This window comes from Struthio camelus, chromosome 5 (genome assembly GCF_040807025.1).
Source record: "Struthio camelus isolate bStrCam1 chromosome 5, bStrCam1.hap1, whole genome shotgun sequence".
Lineage (NCBI taxonomy): Eukaryota > Metazoa > Chordata > Aves > Struthioniformes > Struthionidae > Struthio > Struthio camelus.
In genome coordinates this window covers 14,857,102-14,864,588 of record NC_090946.1, presented here as the reverse complement: position 1 = coordinate 14,864,588, position 7,487 = coordinate 14,857,102, and the positions used below count along the sequence as shown (strand labels likewise).

Genomic DNA, 7,487 nt, shown 5'->3' with positions numbered 1-7,487 from the left:
GGCATTCGGTGTGCCTCTGGGTGCTGCGCTGGCGTCTTGGGGGCCTTTGGGGGTGGCCCGGCCGTATGGGTGTGCTCTGGGAGGGCAGCCGGAGCCCTGGGTGTGCTTTGTGGTGTCCGCTGGGTGCCTTGGTGTGGGGTCGGTGGCTGCCTGGAGGTGTTTGTGGTGCCGTTAGGGTTGCCGGTGGCCCTTGGAAGGGGGTTGGGGCGCTCGTCGGAGGCCTCGTTGCCCCTTTGGGGGTGTCCTGGGCCCTCGGGGGTGTCTTTTGGTGCTGGCCAGGGCTTGTGAGGTGCGTGTGGTTGCTCGCAGAGGCCTGGCTGTGCCTTGTGGTGCCTCTGCGGCCCCTGGTTGTGGCTCTCCTGGTGGCCCAGGGAGCTCGGTGGGCGTGTTGGTGTGTCGTGGGTGCCTGCCCGTGCCTTTTGGTGCGCCCCGGGCCCTTGGGGTGCGTGGAGGGGGGGCCCGCAGTGCCCTCGGGGTGCGTGTGGGGGTGCCGTGGAGCCGTCTGGTGGGCCTTTTGGGGTGCTTAGAGGTGCTGAGGGTGCCTTTTGGTGTGCGCTGGGCCCCTTGGTGTGGCTTTTGGGGCAGCCCAGGGCTGTGGATGTGGCTTTTGGGGCACCGCAGAGCCATGTCGTGTGCTTGTTGGTAGGTCCCAGGCTCCGGTTGTGGCTTTTGGGGTGCCCCTGGCCCCGCGTTGGGCCTTTCGGAGAGGCCTGGCGCCCTCAGCAGTTTTCTCCTGCTGCCCCGGGCTCCTCGGTGGGCGTTTCGGTGCAGCCTGAGCCCCGAGTGGGGCTGTGGGTGCTCCCCGGTGCCCCCGTTGCGCGTTTGGGGCTGCCCTGGAGCCCTCGGTGTCACTTTTGGTGCCCCGCAGAGTGTTTGCCGCGTCTTTCAGGGCTTTCCTGGCCTCTCGCTGTGCTGCTCGGGCCGCGCGGACCCCCCGGTGTTTCTTTCGGAGTGCCTCAGCCCCTCGGTGTGCCGTCCGGGGTGCCCGGGTCCCCTTGGTGTGCTTTTTGGGGGCCACTAGACCCCTTGGTGTGCTTCTCAGTGCCTGCTGGTCCCCTTGCTGTGCCTTTTGGTGCGCCCCAGGGCTCGGGATGCGGCTTTTGGGGCACCGCAGACCCATTTCTTGTCCTTTTAGGTACGTCCTGGGCCTGTTGGTGTGTATTTTGGGGTGTCTTAGCCCCCTCGGAGTGCCTTTCCTTGCACCCCAGAGCAATGGGGGGGGTGCCTTGTGTGGTGCTCTGCTTCCCCCAAGTGCCTTTCAGGGTGCCCCTGACCCCTCGAGTTGCCTTTCAGGGTGCCCCTGGCCCCTCAGTGTGGCTTTTGGGGCACCCTGCACCCCTAGGAGATGCCTTTTGGGGCACCCCAGAGCACTTGGGGTGCTCTTCAGGGTGCTCTAGCCACCTCGGGGTGCTTTTCCTGGAGCCCCGCTGTAGCTCTTTGAGAGCCCTCTAGGCTTCGGGTTGCCTTTTGAAGCGTCTGAGATGTTTCTGCTCGCCTGTGGGGATGTGCTGGAGCCCTGGGGTTTGCTTTTTGGCTCCCCAGAGCCTTGGGGGTGGTTTGTTTGTTTGTTTGTTTGTGTTTTTCCCCTTCCAGAGCACCTCGGAGCCCTCCGTTTGGTTCCTCGGCCCGCCGCTCGCTTCTCCGTGCACCCCGGCTCCTCGGGTTGCCTTTCGGAGCGCCCTCGATGCTTGGGGCACCCCAGAGCCCCCCAACACTGCACCCCGCTGGCTTCACCCCAGCCAGGCGGGGAGGGGCTCGTGCAGCACCTGCAGGCAGGCAGGAGGCAGAGGAGTTTGGCAGCGATCCCCTTGCCCTGCCCAGCACCAGGAGGAGGAAGAGGAGGGAGCCGCGGTCCTGTGCCGGCGGAGCCCTCTCCGGCCGGGCAGCGCGCGGCAGCTCAGCCGTCAGCAGCCGGGCAGAGGACGGGCCACCAAGGGCTCTTGTCTTTCCCTTGCAGCCTGCCCGGCCCTGCGGCAGCGCCAGCGGAGTCAGCGAGACAGCCGGGCCCGGCCCCCGGCCCCCAGCCCCCAGGGACCCGATCCCGGAGCCCAAGGGGGAGAGCAGCCTCCTCTCCAGGGAGAGCAGCGTTGCCGGCCCGGCCGGGCCCCCAGGCGGTGGAGAAAGCAGCCACGGCCGCTGCGGGGCCATCTAGGTCCCCGGGGTCCCGACCTTTCCGCGGCTGGACGTGGGCGTTCCTCGTGACAGCCAAGGTTTGGGCGTCAACTCGGCTGGGGGCACGTGGCCAAGCAGCGAGGGCGCCCCAGGCACAGCGAGGCCGCGGCGCTTTTTTGCCCCGAGCAGCTCCCTGGAGTGGGAGCGGCTCCAGTGGGGCCAGGCCTGCCCCTGCCCCCCGGGGGAGCCGGGCGGGTCGAGGCCGGCCCCCGACACCCACCCCTGCCCTTAAAGGCAGGCTTGGGAGACTGTCAGAGTCTTCAAGCCTCAGGGTGCTCTTCAAGTAGCTTGGAGGTCCTTAATTTCTTCCCAAGTCCCTCAGTGTAACTGGAAGACCAACCTCAGGGACTCAGCCCACCTGGGAGACCTCTCTTCTGCAGGGCTCCCAGGTCAGCTGCGTTCCTTACAAGTCCCTAGGGGCTGTCAGAGTCTTAAAGTCTCTGGGGGCTCTGAAGGGAACCAGGAGGCACTGAGGAAGACATTAAGGAGCTCCAAGTACCTGGAAGACCAACCTCAGGGAGTCCGCCCACCTGGGAGACCTTTCTTCTTCAGGTCTCCCAGTTGGGCTGAGTCCCTGAGGTGGTTCTTCCAGTAACTTGGAGAGCCCCCAGAGACTTGAAGACTCTGAAAGTCTCCCAGCCCTGCCTTTAAGGGCAGTGGTGGGCGTCGGGGGCAGGCCTGGACCCGATTGGCTCCCCCGGGGGGCAGGGGCCGGCCTGGCCCAATGGGGGCCCTGGAGGCCCCTGGGCTCCCTAGCCTAAGAGACTTGTGTGGGGACAGAAATTCAGCAAGGCTTTTTTGCCCCCACACAAGTCTCTTAGGCTAGGGAGCCCAGGGGCCCCCAGGGCCCCCACTGGCTCCCAGGGGGGGTGTGGCCCAATGGGGGCCAGGCCTGGCCCCCACGCCCCCCACTGCCCTTAAAGGCAAGGTGGAGAGGCTTTTAGGCTCTTCAAGTCTCTGGGGGCTCTTCAGGGAACTTGGAGTCCCTCAATTTCTTCCCAAGGAACTCCCAGTTACTTGGAGAACCACCTCAGGGACTCAGCTGAACTGGGAGAACTGAAGAAGAGAGGTCTCCCAGGGGGGCTGAGTCCCTGAGGTGGTTCTCCAAGTTACACTGAGGGACTTGGGAAGAAGTTAAGGGACTCCAAGTTCCCTGAAGAGCCCCCAGAGACTTGAAGAGCCTTAAAGCCTCTCCACCTTGCCTTTAAGGGCAGCAGGGGCAGGCCTCAGCCCAGACCCCCCCACTCCCCAGCCTCAGGGCTTTGGTGGGGGCACAAAAAAGCCCTGCCCAGCGGCTGCCCCCACACAAAGCCCTGAGGCCAAGGAGCGCTCGCTGCTCCCTCGTCGCCCCGGCCTTCCCCGCTGCCTCCCGGGCTGGAGCTGGGCTGCCAGGGCCCCTGCTCAAAGGAAGGGCCAACCCGGGGGTGAGGAGAAACAGCCCCTTGGGACAGGAGCTCTCACCTACTGCAGCGAGATGGCCCCGGCTGCCGGCTGCCCCCTCTCCGCTCCAGCGCTGCAGCCAGGAGCTCTTCCCCGAGCAGGGAGACCGCAGCCTTCGGCAAGCTGCGAGCAGGCGTGAACAGAGACCGCGCACAGAACACAGCACGTGGCACCTCGCCTCAGCTGGGGCTCGCGCCAAGTTTTATTGCCCAGAGTCCAAACACCTTCGCGCGGTGCCACCGTGCCCGAGTCCCACTTGGCGCTTCCTGGGGAGCAGGACGAGCTGGCAGGCGCAGGCCGCCTTCCTGCTGCGGCAGCTCCTGGAGGGGTGCGTGAAGGCCAAAGCCGGATTCTTGCTCCTTCGGGTGGTGAGGGGGGTCTCTGGGAAAGCAGGTCACTTCCTCAGTGCAGCTGGAGTCTGAAGCTGGGGCCCCAAAGAGCTGCGGGAGGGGTGGGCAAGAGACGAAAGAGCAGCTCTTGCCAGCAACCAGCACCTAGGAAAACAAAACAGAGCTCTTAAGAAAGAGCAGGACCAGGCACTTTCCCCTCTCTCAACACTCGGGCCCGACCCCGCGTCCCCCCCGGGGAGCGGGCGCTGGGGCTCTGCGCACTGCGGCTCTGCCTTCTGGCCTTCAGCGCATCCACAGAGCACGGCTCCTGCTGAAAACAGAGCAGAAACGCACACAACTAGTGGCCCCAAATATGAAAAAACAATACTACTACTACTAATGAAATAAATCAAAACCAGAGCCATAGCTTGTCTGGCACCTACCAGGCCTCAAAGGTCTCGGAAGGAGCCCGAGCGCCGCTGCTCTCTGTGTGCTGCCAGTGATGGGCAAAAAGCCTCCTTCCTCCCATACGCAGCTCAGGCCCATTTCTCCTCCTCCTTCGTGTGCAAGGCGACAGCGCTGAACACCAAGAGGCCTGCCTTCAGGGAGAAGGCGCCGGCACAGTACAGAAATGCTGAGGGGACACAACGTTCCTACTGCGTGGGCTGCAGGGGACGCCCAGACACCTAGAAAAGGAGAGACCCTCTCTCGAGTCTGGCACTGCACCACAACACAGCAACAGCAGCTCTTGCACACAACTCACACTCCCTCTCCTCTTTAGTGCCCCTTGCTTCACTAAAAAGGCAAGGGAGCTCCAACAACTCCAAAAAGCAAAGCCAAAGAGAAGCAAGTCCAAAGTCCTCCAGCCCCTCGTACGCTCCAGGACACTGCAGCCCAGCCAGAGCTGTCCCAGAGAGCCCCTTCCCCTGGCACGAGACATTCCCACCGGCCTTACCTGCGGAGAGGAGCCCCGGGGAGCGTAACCCAGTCGGTCATGACCTACTGGGAACTGAAACACCCCACAGCCCTCCGGCAGCGGGAGCTGCACGCCCCAGTTGCCCCCGCAGACAGACAAAGCGGCCACGTTGAGCTGAGCCAGGCAACAGAAAACACAACCGAGAAACACAACCGAGCTCTCAGTGAGCACGTCAGCTCTCAGCAGCCACAAAGGAAGCAGACAGAGATCTTGCAGAGACAGGACACAGCTCCCACTACGCTTCTCAGCTCCCCAGGCAGCTGAAACCCCAAAACAGCCTCGCCAGTAAAACACATCTTCTACTTATACGCTTCACAGGCAAGGAGATGGTTTTTCCCCCTGGCCAAATGATACGCTCCGATTCCACTTTCTACAGCAAAGGCCGAAAGCTCTGCACGGGCAGACAGACAGACAAGGAAGGACCCCGCGCCAGCGCCACCACACGCCGCTCCACCACCAGGCTCCAGCGGCTCCCACAGGGCTGGGAACCAGCCTGCCAACACCCGCCCCCGAAGAAAGCCCGAGGGAGGGCGGCAGCCGCGCTGGAAACCTGCCGCCCCCGGCAGCGGACGAGCCCCCGGCGGGGCGGGAAGCGCCACCCGGCCGCCTCGGGGCCGCCAGGGAAGCCCTTGCCCGAGCGCTGCCCCCTCCCCGGCGCTCCGGACAGCCCGGCTGCCGGCTGCCAACGCTCCCTCCTCCGGCGCCGCCCGCAGCCCGCCGGGCACTCGCTGCACGGGCCGGCAAACAGCGCCCGCAGACACCCAGCGCTCCGCTGCCGGCGCTCGCTCCTCCGCGCCGCCCGCCGGTGCTGCCAGCAGCTCGCGGCCGGCACCATCGCGCACGTCCCGCTCGGTCCCGCCGCGCTGCCAACGGCGCTGCCACAACCGTTGCGCGTTGCCCAGGCGAGAGCGACCGGCCGCCCCGACCGCCTCCCCGCGCCCGGCCCGGCCCCCCCGCCGCCCCCGAGCCCGGCTGCGCCACGACCCGCCGCGCGTCCCGCAGCCTGCCGCTCTCCAGCAGCGCCGCGCCACCGCACCAGACAGGACGCGACGCGACGCGACGCGACGGGACCCGGCCGCCGCCGCCAGGCGCCACCACACAGCCGGCCACCCCGCCGCCATCTTCGCCGCCGGCCGCTCGCTCCCCCCTCCCCCGGCCAGAGGCGGGAGCGGGGCGCCAATCAGCGGCGGGCGGCGCGCAGGCGCCCTCCAATGGCCGAGAGGCAGCTGGCCCGGCCGGCCAATCCCCGCGGCGGCCCGGGCGGAGGGCGGGAGGGAGCGGAGAGAGGCCGGAGATGGCGTCCGGCGGCCGTGGGCGCCGCCGAGCGGGCGGGCGGGCGGCGGGGCCGGGTCTGCCGGCGCCAGGGACGCGGTCCCCGCTGTCCCCCCTCAGTGTCCCCCTCGCTGTCCCCCCGTCCCCGCCAAGCTCGTGTGGGCCCTTGCCGGGCTCTATGGACTTCCATGGGCCTGCACGGGGCTCTGTGGACTCCTACAGAGCTGTTCGGGGCTCTACAGGCTTGTACACCCCCATGCTGAGCACATATGGGCCCGTGCCGAGCTCTGTGGGCTGGTACCTGAGAAAAAACTTCTTCACTGTGAGGGTGACAGAGCATTGGAACAGGTTGCCCAGAGAGGTGGTGGAGTCTCCTTCACTGGAGATCTTCAAAAGCCGTCTGGGTGTGATCCTGGGCAATATGCTCTAGGTGACCCTGCTTGAACAGGGAGGTTGGACTAGATGATCTCCAGAGGTCCCTTCCAACCTAAACGATTCTGTGATTCTGTGATTCTGTACGGTCCTGCACAGCGCTCTACGGGCTCGTACGAGCCCACGCCAGGCTCTGTGTGCTCATACGGGCTTGTGCCAGGCCCTGTGGGCTGGTATGGGCCCGCACTGGGCCCCAGGGGCTCCAACGGACTCGTGCTGGGCCCTACGGGCTCCTACGGGACCGCTCTGAGTTCGTACAGGCCCGTGTCGGGCTCTCTGAGCTAGTATCAGTTTGCCGTTATCTTTGCTGCCTTACATCTGCCTTAGGCCTCCTCGTTGCAGTCTTTCTCCTTTCCCTTCCTCCCCTTAGACACGTCCTGTGTGGTTTCCAAGACATGTTAACCCCATCTTCTGTGCCCATAACTGAGGCTCGAAAGGAAGGCAGACAGCAGGAAAGGAAGGCAAAAGGAAAAAAGCGGCTTTTTGATAGGAAGCCGACAGTCTTAAAACCCATTAGGCTAGTAACTGGGGTGGAGTTATCTCATCTAACTTTAGGAAGCCAAACTTAAGGTCTGAACTGCTTCTCCGGGCTCCCTCCCTAGGCTGTGGAGAAAAACGGGCCCTTCCAGAGAGCCCTTCACCCAATCGATCCCAGAGAGCGGTGGCACTGCAGAAGGACTGCACGTCTCTAGCCGTTATGTCTGCCACCGGAGGAAAATGATAATCCTGTCTAAATGTAGTCTCACGTGTGCAAGGGGTGTATCAAAGCATCTGGAAAGGACTCTCGCCACGTGGTGAGCCGAAATCCCGAATTCCAATTGTGACTCTGTGAAATACTGGGGTGCCAGAGGATTTCCTGGAACTGA

The 7,487-nt window shown here is 64.8% G+C and overlaps 1 long non-coding RNA gene across 1 annotated transcript; it reads right to left on the bottom strand.

The window, feature by feature from the left end:
• Positions 1-3,792: 3,792 nt before the first annotated feature.
• Positions 3,793-6,054, bottom strand: LOC138067418 (uncharacterized). Its single transcript, XR_011141278.1, has 3 exons — positions 5,954-6,054; positions 4,385-4,627; positions 3,793-4,106 (listed from the first exon to the last, which is right to left on the bottom strand). It is a non-coding gene; the product is annotated as an uncharacterized lncRNA (long non-coding RNA).
• Positions 6,055-7,487: the final 1,433 nt, after the last annotated feature.